Here is a 14611-nt window from a genome sequence, read left to right as displayed (position 1 = left end):
CCATTATCCGCGAGACTCCACTCACATGTCTCCTCAGCGCTCTCCCAGGTTGACGGCGCCGCCGAAAGGGGATACAACACTATCCCCCCAGTGGAGGAGGCGGTAGCAGCGCACCTTTGTCCGCCCTCTGTGGGATGGCGCACAAAGGCTGCCCTCCCATCCAAAGCCTGCAGGACCACATCAGCTCTCGTCGGCCGCGCTTTCTCAGCCGCCGGACAGGCTGCGTCCGCCCTGCACTCCATGGCAGTCCTGCAGATCCTCCAGGCCGATCTCCTCCGTGAAATGGACGAAAAAGGCCCGGACCCGACTGCCATCACGGATTTACGGAGCGCGACGGATCTCTCCCTCCGCGCTACTAAATCTGCGGCTCAGGCTATTGGAAGGTGCATGTCTTCGCTCACCGTCACAGAGAGGCAAAATCCAAAATCCAAAATCCAAAATCCAAAAGAAGGAGAACACAATAGGTAAATCTGTGACAGACAGGTCGGTATAGACAGACACGAGAAGGAGTGAAAGATAAATCAAGCAAGAACGAGCGATACTGTACAACGCAAGCGGCGGATTCCCACCTTGTGCCTTTTTTGGGAGAAATACCCATTTAATTTTGGCAAGTGGCTCTTATAGCCTTGGTCTCTTCCTGCCTGCCATGATCCATTCCATCATTTAAACTCGCAAGGTAAAGAAAATCTTGGTTCCAGCAGGAAAATTGCACTCGGAAGCAAGTTCATAGCCTGCATTGAGAAGAGTAGCCTCATTCTGCAGCAGTCCAATCTATCCCCCATTGAGACTTTCTCACTGGCAGTGCTGGTGCCTGACACTCCCGGATTGGCCATGATGCCTTCCTCTCCTTGCTGTTGATTGTGCATTATCAGAGCCCCTCACACACCGAAAATTACATGTAGCACCAGAGGTGGTCATGACAATGATAGCTGGTTTCCATGGCAATCAAAGGACCTATTGGAAAGTGGCGAGGCCTGTCGCATTGTGATAATAGCCCCACTCAGTTCGCTCTAATTGAAAAAGCTTTTGGGGAAAAAAAAATGTTCCACCTCCTTCTTTCATTGTAGAGCTAAAGCAAGGTAAATAGGCTTTGTGGAACACCCCTTAAAATGTAGGCCTATGCATAGCATTTTGTGACATCTGTCTCACCAAAACACGTTATTGTCTTTTGTACAACAGCCTCTTGGAGCATTAAGCATTAAGCATTAATATATATATATATATATATATATATATATATATATATATATATATATATATATATATATATATAATTTAATGTCCTTATACTCCTATGTAATTACGCACATATGAATACATTGATGTTTAGTTCAATTTTAAAGCCCATTTTGCTTACATATGGAAGAAACGCTCTCTTTGCTAATGGTGTAAATTATCCACCTTATTTTAACGTAAGAGCGGGTGAAGCCATTGCTAACTTGAATGCACAAGACTTTCGATGCCATGTGCTTCCAGTTATTGTTATTGTACAAAACAGTCTGTATGGCTGAATTCAGAAAGGCATTTGACCATACTTCTCTTTATTCAATATCTTTATATAGTAGCTAATATGCTACTATTAGATAGTATTTGTTTCACTATAACAAAACCAGTTCATAAGATTAATTCGTAATGGGATTCAGGGTTCACTGGTCATGCTGTATCTTTGATTCACTAAAAAGTTATTTGTTAGTTAATCGGACTACACTGGTCATGCTTGTTTTTGCATAGCCTACAATCCGTGATTACAACTGTCATTATTTTGCGGTACATAGTGTTTTATTTCATCACAAATTTTGTGATTTTACAACTTATGATTTCTTTCACTATGGCGCTGAAGGTTCAGCCGCAGTGAAGCATTATACTGTAACTCACAATACAGTTAAGTTAGTTAAGCAAAACACAGTGACATCTACAGGACAGGCAGAGCTATCCAATATGTTTTCCCGCTGCCACTTTGTGATTTATCACCCTTGCATTAAAATATAAGAATTACTGCAGGGATCAAACCACTGGAGAAACCACAGGTTAAGTGTCTTGCACAAGGCCGGTGGCTTTTCATTCCATCTGGGACTTGAACCTCTTGGTTAGATTGTACTCAGATCCTGCTTTGGAAGCATTTGAAACACTGAATGCATATTCCTAGGAATGGTTGTCTCCATTCATGGAATATTCTAGTTAACCTCCTTTTAAAGGTCAGATCAGTAGGAGTAATATAATTGTTTTGTTGTTACGTTTTAAAATGATCAATGTGACTGATGTCATCTCCAAAACAATACACACTCGGTTGTGTTTTACAAGTCCATTTGAATACTAGCAGTCACAGGTGATAAGTATGTTAAGTCAAAGCCATTGAACAGACTGTAAATAGAAGTGTCATTGAAAATGGAACACATCAATGCTAAGTGAAGTGTTTACTTCATACTGAATGATTCATTGGGCACCGAGAGCACTCTCAATGAAGTCAGTGGAGCTGTGTCACTCTCATACTATTCCCGTTTTTATACTCACAACAATACTAAGATTTATAGAGAGATATAGCAGGAGAATTAACCTTTTAAACTGTTTTGTAAAAATGAGCACTTCTCAGTGATCGAGTCGTGTTTGTGAGCCTTGTTGTCAGAGGCAATTAGCACTTTGAGGACTGAGGACAATAATTCCAGTGTCCTGCAGCAAAACAATAGCCTGGCAAGCCAGACCTACATCAAGATGTTAGGTCTGGCAACTCACCATTGTCAGGGCTCAATCCGAGGGGCGGGATAAACGGCTGTCTTTCAAATTCGCTCTGCATGGAAATAGGACAGCGCTTCAACCAACCAGAGTGTTTTCCCAACAGCGGAGCTAGTTGACGATAGTTTAAACTTTTGCCGTATCTGGCAGGCAAAACTACGAACACATCTTCCTGTTTTAAGAATGACTTAAGTGCCGTTCTTTGTTCTTTTCTCAAAGAAAAGCTTAACTCCAAGTCCTCCAGAGTCACGGACAAAGCCGATTCGAAAGGCCACTGTTCGCCAGCAGCAGCAGCTCTTTTTTGTTTTCAAGTAGCAGGGAATTCACACGGAACCGTCACACTCACAACTCTGTCGTCATTATGTAAAGCCTGCCCACCGACTCTATACACGATTTGATTGGCCTGACTAGAGTTTGTTTTTTTCCAGCTCGAAAGTCAACGGAGAGTTGCTAGACTACCCTGGCTGCAAATAAATTTTGCTGCCGCTAGGGTGCATCTAGATTTCTAGGCTAGCAAAACAATTAAATAAAAATGAAAACAAAAAAAAGGCTGATGATATATGCTGTGCATTTATAGAAATATGTAGATCGATAGAGATTCTTCTGTGCCATTTGCACTACAGTATGTCCAGTAAAAAATGTAAGTTCATCAAAAAACGGTCATAGTCTCCACAAAAAAAATATGATATACAGTCAAACCAAAAATTCAAAAATATTTTTTTACTAGTGGGTACAGGACATTATAGTTCATTTATGTGAGTGAGGATAGCAAAATAAAGTAAACTGAGGCATATTATACCCAAAAATATACGATAGATTACCAGTTAAAATTATAATAGTTTGGGACCAAAAATTATTCAGACACTTTGACCTGACCATGTTTTGCTAAAGTGTTTTTTCTTTAATTGCTAATGTGACCTTTTTGCACCACAGACTGAACAAAATGAAGCATTGTTTGATAATTGGTTGACCTAAATTGGTATTATCTAATTCTGTACTTAAATTTAACAGCTGACAGCTATTCAGCCTAATTAATTTGTGAGACAGTCTAACAGAAGGATGGCCAAAACTTGGCCAAGTTCTTGTCATATTTTATTAGCATTTTCTAAACTATAGCGGATAAACTGTGATAATGTGAGAAATGTTGAAGGTGTCTGAATACATTTTTGCTTGACTGTATAAATCATTTTGAATTGTAAGAATATTTCAGAATTTTACTATTTTTACTGTTTACTTTTGATTAAGGAAACACAAACTTGATGAACATTAGAAACTTCTTTCAAAAACCAACAAACAAAACAGTCTTACTGACCAACTATAGACGCTTCCATTGGAACTATAGAGTCCCAGGCCGGTGAAAGAGGGACCAGGCTACATTTCCAAAGTCAGACACAAGCAAAGAAACCTGCCACCCTACGACTATAAATCAATTTCTATTTAGATCAAGCAGATTCAAATGTGAAGGCCTAATGTGGCACTGAACAAACAGGCCAGGAGGATGATGAATGCGAGGGGGAACGTAATGGGCCGACCGACTGATAGCCCGATATCACAAGCATCCATCTTCCTTAATTCCCAGTGCAGTCTACTGGATCCTGTCCAACACACTCAGATGAATTGTCAAAGACACAGAGAGGCATTTTGAATCAGCCTGTTTGAGTTATAGCTGTCACTTCTCTGCCTACCAAACTTCACTCTTTTCATCCCTCTGAAATATCAATTATTCAGCCCTGCTTCAGAGGTGTGCTGAGGTTGTGCAGATACTCCACTGAAGTGCAGTGTCTTATTCAAAAAGTGTCGACACTAATGAGTTTGTAAATGGGCATGAAAATCGGCCAGATCGCAGCTCTCTGTGGCACATCTTTTATTTGACCTGTAAAGAAGTCTTGTGAAGTCTTGTCTTGTGAAGAGACAGTGTAAATGAGGATATATTGGTGTCATGACACTTTCATGTTCATGTAAAAGTAACAAATGTTACATTTACTGAATCTCTGTCGGACATTACATAAGGTGATGCAATGCAGTTAAATTGAAATGTCTATCTAGTACCTTTTGTGTTCTGAGCATAAACTCTCCCTTTACACTTTTGATGATACTTTTGGATATTTAATTAAATATTTGCTAACACTTTATTTTAGGGTCCAATTCTCACTATTAACTAGTTGTTCATCAGCATGAATATTACTAGGATATTGGCAGTTAATTGGTATTATAAAGCACATATTAATGCCTTATTCTGCATGACCATTCTACATCCCTTAATCCAACACCTACATTTAACAACTACATTACTAAATATTAATAAGCAGTAATTAGGAGTTTATAGAGGTAAAAGTTGTAGTTAATAGTTAGTTAATAGTAAGAATTGGGCCCTAAACTAATGTGTGACCGAATATTTTTTATAAATATTTAGATACTTCAAAGAATGCAATGGTATTGACACTTTAAAAATAATTTATTTGGTCTAAAAAGGGCCAAAAATCCATAGCTAAAGAAAAAAAACAGCAAGTCAAAATGGTGTTACAACAGGGCTTTAAAATAATGAAAGATGAGTATTGTTATTGATACTGCATATCAGTGACATTGTAAATCAGTCTTTTGGATATGCTTGCTTTTGTAATCTTTATGGGTATCAGAAATGACTTTCACTTTAGTGCTTGTTTGGATGAAGCTTAAGGTTTTAATACATAGCAAATACAAAACATTTGTCATGCCTCATTCATAATGTATGTATTCAGTAAAAATAGAGTAGATTCACATTTGGATCGTTTGTTGAGTTGTTTTCCTCCCAGCGTTTTAGACTCTGGGTGGTAAATGTCTCCCTGACAACTATAATAATAATTCATGAGATATTGCAGAGATACATACGTATGTATTCATAGCGTGAAATGCAGCATGCTGTAAAGTGACCTAATAAATGGGATGAGATCATTTCGGCACAGTAATCGAACAATGCAGGAACAATCCTTGAACAGTTTTGCATTTTGAAATGTGTGCGTGTTTAAAAAAATGTCTTTTTTTCTGTTCCTGCTGAGCTTTTCTCTCTGTCTGCTCTTAATATTTGTTGTGGAAAACCAGCATGATCTATTTCATAAGTTAAATCAGCTTGCCCAATGAGAGCTTGAAGCAGTAATGCAATCAAAATCAATGGGCTATAGAGATGAAAATAGTCTTTGTCATGCAGCCATGTAATTGTGATTTTGGTCAAATTAAAAGAAGCACGGTTAACCAACACGAATGAGTGATAATGAATCTTTTGGAGCAGCATCCAAAGTGAAATAAACAGCTGCGTATTACAGTTCATAAAAAAAGTACTATATTTATTATTAGAATTTAGCAGATACAGCTAAAAATATGCACAGCTTTTACAGTAATATTATTATTTTGCTGTTGTTGTTTATATTATTTGTAATACAACCAAACCGCACACATTATGTACAATCTATTGCACCCATGGCACAGCTGCAGTGTTAAGAAATGTGGGTAATAATTATTCAAATACAAAATTATTGAAGTAATTTCTCAGTTTGAGAATACTTAACAAACCCAGGTTTTATTTTGGTATGTTTCTTGTAGCCCACCACCATATTACACACCATACAAATTTGGACTCCTTGGTACTTCAGCTTGTTTCTATAGGGTCATGATGAGGAGATATATATATTAGGGGTGGAACGGTACACAGAAGTCACGGTTCGGTACAAGTTCGGTACAATGGAGGGAAAAGCAAAACAAAAATGCAGAAGGCTTGTGCATGTCTCAGGCTGTACCACCAAAGGAAAATAAATTACTTAAGCCTTGTATTTTTTAAATAAGTTTTATTAATAAAGTAAAGGCATAGAACCAGTTTATTTGTAGTGCACTGACAATAGTTTTATATAATTAGTTTATTAATTAAATAAATAAAAAAGACAAAAAGACCTTGAGATATGTTTGGTAATTGTACCTGAATGAATTGAAAATTAATTTGCTACATTTCAGATTAATATATTTGTTTTCCTTAAAATTTTAATTAACATTAATCACTTTGCAGTCTGAATGATGTCCTGTATAAACAAAATGACGGAGTATGTTTTTATGTTTCCACTGTTCGATCGCGCCCGCGCTTCACACATACACACACACACACACACAAATATAAGTAAACACTTTGTGACTTTTCGATCGCGCCCGCGCCTCTCTCTCTCTCTCTCTCTCTCTCTCACACACACACACACACACACACACACACAACATACTCCAGCATCAGTGGTGGGTAGTAACGAAGTACATTTACTTCGTTACATTTACTTGAGTACTTTTTTGGAAAAATTTTACTTTTAAGAGTAGATTTGAATGTGGGTACTTTTACTTTAACTCGAGTACATTTCTAATGAAATTTTTTTACTTTTACTTGTACTCGTTACGTTGGGCGACGTTCCTCTCGTTACTTTATTTTAATGCAATATGTGTTGTTAAATGCGTAGTTTATTCCAAGCGCGCTGTATCTTTTTTTCTGGGCTTGAGTGATGCTCAATTCACAAATGAATCACTCTTTTGAGTCGATTCTGTTCAAAGACTTCATCAAACAAGTTGGCAGATCTGTCTAAATCGGTTCGCGAATCAGTTTGAATGATCTGTTCAGTTTCTTGCACGCACTGAATCGTCTGAAGCGATTTCAATTCGCACTTGACTCGGAGTCGTAACAGGAAGATTTAAGAACATCAAGAGCGTTAGATGAAGTGGCCGTGGACCTACAGTACAGTCAAGTGAGATCAAATCTTCAAATGCATCATATTTTTGCCAGCGATGAAGATCTTTATTAGTTGAACATCTTTGTATGCTGTCTGTGAATGAATGATTCCACAGGACGATATTCGATTTAATTTCACTCAGGTAATACATTTTATAACCAAACAGATTATTACGCCACGATAGCACTACTAGAAAGTATGACATTACCCGTTTTTTGAACATATAATCCCATCCCGCGGTAGTTTATTATTGCGCAGTGGCGTGCGAACTTGAAAACGAATGCCCTTGCCTACCGTAGACACAGTTAACCAGTTTAAACATGCTTGCAGAAATATACATTTGATTATATTTTGGAGAACAGACCGAAGAAGATCCGTCGATGTACTTTTATTTTTTTATTTTTTTTTGTGGTCAGATGTTCAGTAGCAGTCATGAGCGCGAGCACATGTGAAGAGTTTTAACTCTCTCTTCTCTGTGTCAATTACATGCCTTTGAATGCAACACTCTGCAGATTCACTTTATTTCGACATTGTCTAATAACCCAAATGTAGTTGTATAAGTTACTATTATACAAACCAACGGACAGGCAAAGATTTTCGGGCTATACAGATGGCAGAAATAATGCTTGCCTCTCTTCTGTTTTTGTTGCAAAGATAGCTACTTATGATAATAATAGTCATTTAAAAAAAAATAATAATTCTAAATAATATCATTTTATATATATGACGACTTCAGAGGCAAAAGCCTCTAAGTAGCCTACCATCTGAAATTTTCTTCTAAAAGAGCATTTTTATCAAGCTTGTCTGTTTATGTTCAGTTATTTCACTTAAATGGCAATGAAAAGTACCTAAATTAATTGCCTAGATTAAATTACTGAACTTAAACGAGCTTGATAAAAATGCTCTTTGGAAAATTTCAGATGGCACTCAGAGGCTTTTGCATCATGAAGTCTTCACACACACACACACACACACACACACACACACACACACACACACACACACACACACATATATATATATATATAGGCCTATATGATCCGAAGTAACTAGTAACTCGCTACTTGAGTAGTTTTTTCATTGGATACTTTTTTACTCTTACTCAAGTAACTATTAAGATTATTACTTTTACTTTTACTTTGAGTAAATATTTCTATAAGTACTTGTACTTTTACTTGAGTACAGTTTTTGGCTACTCTACCCACCTCTGTCCAGCATTGCAATCTTCACATCGCAGCCTGCTCAAAGAGTATGGAAGCCCAAGAGGCGAAACTCTGTTGTGTTATGGGTAACAGTCTGTAGATGGCGCTGCGGAGGCGAATCCGCCATTATGGACTGAAAGCTGCTGGAATCGTTAGCGCCAGTCAATGGCAAAATCCATTTTAGTATGTGTTAATAGTTCATGTGTGCACTGCTAGATTGCACATCTTTTTTGTACCTTTCCGCCTGTAATAGGACATTCATAGTTTTTTTTTTTCTTGCCATTGAAACGTTCACTGTGTAAAATATTAACTGTCTTTAGAAATGTTCATTTATAAAAAAAAAATTCAAAATCATATATATGGTGATGTTTACTAATTTCAAAATCAACATTTGAATAAATATCTTATTACTTATATCTAATTACTGTGTATCTGCCTATAGACAAGCGAACATATATTATTTCATGAATTTCTGTTAGTCATATAACAAGGAAAATGCATAATAGAACATAAATATTGATAGATTAAAGTTTTGCAGTAATTTTATAATTGTATCTTTGCAAACCGTAAGTGGTAGGCTAATGAAGCCGATTCGGTGGGGATACCCTTACTAAAAAGTACTAAGGAATCTTATAGTATTTTGGGACAAAATAAATGTTTTTTTATTATTATTGTTTTCATATTTATAGTATTTTGGGACAAAATATTATAGTAATCTTATAGGAATACTATAGTAATTTGGGACATACTACATAAGTACGATAAGACTACTATAGCAGCTTAAAAATATTATAGAGAGGCTATACAGAACATCACAGAAGTAGGCTATGTTATGTTCTGTAATACCTCTATAATATCCTAGAGCCGCTATAGTATTTCTATAGTAGTCTTATAGTACTTCTATAGTAATATTTTGTCCCAAAATACTATTTTCCTAACCAACACATATACGTATATTTTCTGTCATTTAACGTCATTTAACGTCGGTCATCCTCATTAATGTATTTTAAATTGTTTTCATATTTAGATATGACGGCCAGAAAAAATTAAGCTATGTTAAGTTTTTGTTATTTTAAGTTTTTCAGTGCCATTGACTCCCTTTATTTTTCGGCGTTTTCCTTCAGTTTTCAGTCCATAATGGCGGCCGCGCCGTCAAGTCATGGGGGCAACTGTTGCTATGGGGCGTTCTATTGAGTTTCGCCTCTTGGGCTTCTATACTCTTTGGCCTGCTTCAGAGCTAAGGCGGGGCTACAGATTAGGTGTCCCTAAAGAACCCGCGTATCTAACAGTAGTTCCGCATTACATTACATTAATTTGCACGCAAGTTTTATTTATTTTTATACCGTGTATTCTCCGTGTAAATTTATGCACCGAACCATGACGCCCGTACCGTTTCGGTTCAATACGAATACATGTACCGTTCCACCCCTAATATATATATATATATATATATATATATATATATATAGTTGTGGTTATATAAGCATATAGGCTACATGTTAATCCTGCAAGAAAAAGGAAAGTTAGTTATGATTAATTAAAGATTTCCTTCACACCATCCAACTTTCTTGCGTACACAGAATTTTGACTGTCGGTTTATTTCATTTTTCTGCCTCAAAAAAGCCAGCAAGAACTTGTCTAACAACATCTAAAGAGAATATAGTTGGTACCAGAACAATAGACTGGAATGAAAAAATTAATTGCTATGCGCTGTTGACCGGATATACAGAAAACAAAAACAAAGAAATGTTCTGAAATGTGTGTGTGTGTGTGTGTGTGTGTGTGTGTGTGTGTGTGTGTGTAATCAAAATATCTGTCCACCCAGAAGTACTCATTATTTTCCAGACACAGCTCACAACACACTTCTACTCATGCATATTTAATTCACTTGCTACTTAGTGTGAGTTTCTTTGACAGATTTGATGCTATGCACAGTTGGCAAATCAGTGATTAGTTTCCTCTAAAAACACTTGTATAAGTGTATAAAACTGTAAAATATCAGACTCCTGGATGTTGCATAGAGCCAGAAAAATCTGATTTTTACTGTTGATTTTTAACCAGCTCTTCCCATTTTTCTATACAATATGCATTAGATGACAGTATATGCTGTTCAAATGTTTTTTTTTTTTTTTTATGTTTATGAAATAAGTCTCTAATGCTCACCAAGGTTGCGTTTATTTGATCACAAATGCAGTAAAACAGCAATATTATGAAATATTATTACAATTTAAAATAACTGTTTTCTATTTTCAGATATTTTAAAGTGTAATTTATTCCTGTGATGCAAAGCTGAATTTTCAGCATCATTACTCCAGTCTTTAGTGTCACATGATCCTTCAGAAATCATTCTAATATGCTGATTTGCTGCTCAAGCTGTATCATGAACAATATTTAAAAAGTTGCACTGCTTGATATTTTTGCGGAAAACATGATACCTTTTTTCAGAATTCTTTAATGAATACAAAGTTCAAAAACCAACAATTATTTTAAATAGAAATCTTTTGTAAAAAAAAAAAAAATGTATCCATGAAATGCATCTTTGCTGAATTAATTTGTTATAAAAAACATCTTACTGACCTCAAACTTTTTAACTGTTATGTACTCTGGTATGCACACCATGACAAAAAACAAATAACTATTTATTATTATTTTTATTTTAGTGAAAAAAGTCCATTAAAGAACGTCTCGGTTACGTATGTAACCCTCGTTCCCTTTCAGTCGGTCACGTCTGATAGGGAACAGTATGTTCAGTGTGTTCTCTTGCCGAATACACCGACACATCCATAAACAACATGAACATAGCAGGCAACATCATCACAGCGGTGCCTCCTATTAGAATCAACAGTTGCTCATGACAGAATGATGTCTGTGTGCTGTGAATACACCAGGCATCTGGCACTCACTCCAACGAGCCGCACGGATGTCATCCATTATTGAGATATTATTAAAAAAATCAATACGTTAAACCTCTAATTAGACCCAAATTAATAATGATCATTTAGTGTGTCAATTACAAACTGTGCAGAAGCCAAATGAAGCTCATAAATAGCATGCTAATGAGGCATCATGCAGTCAGGGGCCTCTTAGCATGTTTAGAGCCCATAATTGTATCAGACCCTTTGATTCTTCCTACTGTCAACAATGTGATATCAACAGGAGTGTGAGGGAGATGTCTGCTTAGGCTACATCTTGTGTACTTGGAAAAGTGAGATTGATAATAGCATTTTACAGGTTATTTTCTCTGCTATAGTTCAAACCAGTTCATTCTCATTGCTCTGTGGCAAAAGTTGACATAATGCTAGAATGAAATTACTTTTCAAATGCATCCCGCTGTATTTCCAGACCTTAATTCCTGGATGATATGACTGGAAAGCTGATGTATGATTATCAATTATCTACCTGTCCACAGAACTGAAAGTGATGTGCCCATTTCTTTCATTTTATCTCATCAATCACCATCAAATACTGAATCCTTTTCTGCTTTGACTATCATGCCACTAGGTTGGAAAGTGCCTCTCAAAAACTTTTGGATATCACCTAAAGTTTTCCCCGGCATCCTCTGGGCCTTTTTCTCAGTTTACTGATTGAACAAAGCACAAACTTATAAAGTTTCACCCAATGATTTTTATGACATTTCTGAGAGGGGGGGAAATGAAAGAATAAAGAATGAAAAAGAGGCAGGGATGCATGAAGGAGAAAACATGTCTGTCTTAGGCACTTACAGAGATGCTGAAAGAAGATGAAATTTGACATCATTTTCTCATCAGATGCGAGAGTGCTTGCGTGTTTTTTTTTTTTTGTTTTTTTGTAGTAGTAGTATAGTGAAATGACTTTGCTTTTTAAGTACTCATCAACAAACTTAAGCCATTAAATAACTTTTATACATTTAATTATTTGTATCAATAGGCCTACAATGATGTCTGGTTTTATATGGCCAGGGAGTGGCACACAGTGAGCTACGCTTCAAAAATCAATATCACAGAACTATCATATAAGCCTATCAGCTGGATCTTTTATATACAATATAATATTGGGAAATATTATTACAATTTTAAAATAGCTGTTCTCTATTTTAATATATTTTAAAATGTCATTTATTCCTGTGATGCAAAGCTGAATTTCCAGCATCTTTTTTTTTAAAAGTTACTTTTGTAATTCTATTATGTTTTATTAGCTGTTTTGCATCGAAGCTTTTCCCAGAGTATAAGTTTGTGTGAATTAAAATGTTTGGAGATGGCTTAATTATTTTAAACAAGAAAATTTGATGCATTCATGCAGAAAAGTAATAAATTAGTGTTACAGCCACTAATGGGCTATGTTAAAATAACAGCGCTCTTTGTTCTTGACATTCATTTACACAGTCTAACATCTCTTTACTACTTTAAGTAGCAGACAAATCAAAGTCAGAGATAGAAAAAAAACACTGCATTAAAAGTCTCTGCATTTGTGTGATGATGAGTGTATGTCCTTATACAGAATGAAAGAATTTGATTACTTTTTCTTTGTTTTCTTTGAGTGAAATATTTATATAAAAAAACATGGAGTAGTCACTGTAGTTGGGCATATGGGAAGATGTTTATGTTGAGGCAATAACAATCATACCTGTGAGTTGTGCATGTGTCTCTGAATGGCGGTTAGCGTGTAAGTTGTGGTTGATAGCAGATTAGGATAGTCTGTCAGGCCAGTGCTGTGCGTGACGGTAACTGTGCTGCTGTCAGGGGTGTCTGGGTGAGAGACTGCAGAGATGTATAATTATCAGACAAGCCTGCTGAGCGCTGGATGCTGCCGGGCTCCGTCCTTGCTGTGGCTTGTCTCCAGTTTGATAAAAAAAAGTTTGAGCTCTCATCTTCCCTCTCCTTCTCCAACACTCAGGTTGGTATTCATGGAGTAGAGCAGATGGGTAAGCACACGCTCTCACGCTGTCCAAACCCTCCTATGATCGTAAAGATCTCAAAGCATGACGTGGCAGCTCTGTTCTTAAACTGCGGTTTAGAAAGACACGGCAGTACCATAGGGAATTTCTTGGCTTTAAACAACCGAACATCAGAGAAGCGACAAATCTGCGCTCGTTCGCTGTAGCTGCACCCGGGTTTTAACCTCGATCAACTGGTGTTCACATGATATTGATTCTTTGGATGGTTCTCTTCTGATTTTCATTTACATGCCGTTTTCATCCAATTAGAGATGCATAACGTTTTAAAGCATAGAAATGAAACTCTTAGTGTGATCTTGGAAGTCAAGTAAAGGTGTAATGACACTCCCCATAATAAGATTTTCCACCGACTGGGATCGTCATTTCTTTCACACCAGGACACTAAACACTTATTAGAATCTAACAGATCGGCAGCATAAAAAAAAAACGTCCTTACTCACCTTGATTATACAATAAGCTTGGAAGGCAAAGTGCCTTTTACCCATATTGCCTCTTAGTGGAGCATGTTAAAATGCATTGCTGTTTTTTAGGAGTTTTTATTTTTTTGTCTTGTTTTCCAATAAAAAAACATTCTCAAGCAAGATATACATTTTATATGTTTTTCCCCCATTGGAAAGATGTTTTTGTTTGAAGTGTAGATCTTATTGCTTTATGCTTAAAATACATTTTGCTTCTTGTTTTAAGAATGTGATGTTTAAGTCGTAGCTACAGCATACCAATGCGTCTTAGCAAAGAAAACTATATATATATATATTTATACCATGGTCTGTCTGAATACTCAATTCTGATTGGCTGGAAGGTGTGCATTAAAACTGTTTATTGCACAGGTTTCAAGTTATTGTAATTATATATTATATTAATGAACTGCTTTTTACTGAAGCACACACACTATCACTCACACAGAGAGATTAGAGATTGCACTGCGCACACACAGAGCACAGAAACTTGTTTTCAACGCTGCCCCACAACTTTTTTTGCCTTTTCTTTGCCTCCACGTCATTGTCACGTTGCCT

At 36.5% G+C, this 14611-nt stretch overlaps 1 protein-coding gene across 20 annotated transcripts in view; it reads left to right on the top strand.

Moving 5' to 3' along the window:
- nrxn3a (neurexin 3a) overlaps positions 1–14611 on the top strand; it is a 759351-nt gene that overhangs the window by 164134 nt on the left and 580606 nt on the right. The window lies entirely within an intron of this gene.

The sequence above is a fragment of the Rutilus rutilus genome, assembly GCF_951802725.1.
Source record: "Rutilus rutilus genome assembly, chromosome: 21".
NCBI lineage: Eukaryota > Metazoa > Chordata > Actinopteri > Cypriniformes > Leuciscidae > Rutilus > Rutilus rutilus.
Note: the sequence above shows the minus strand (reverse complement) of the source record. Positions and strands in the feature narration are given on the sequence as shown.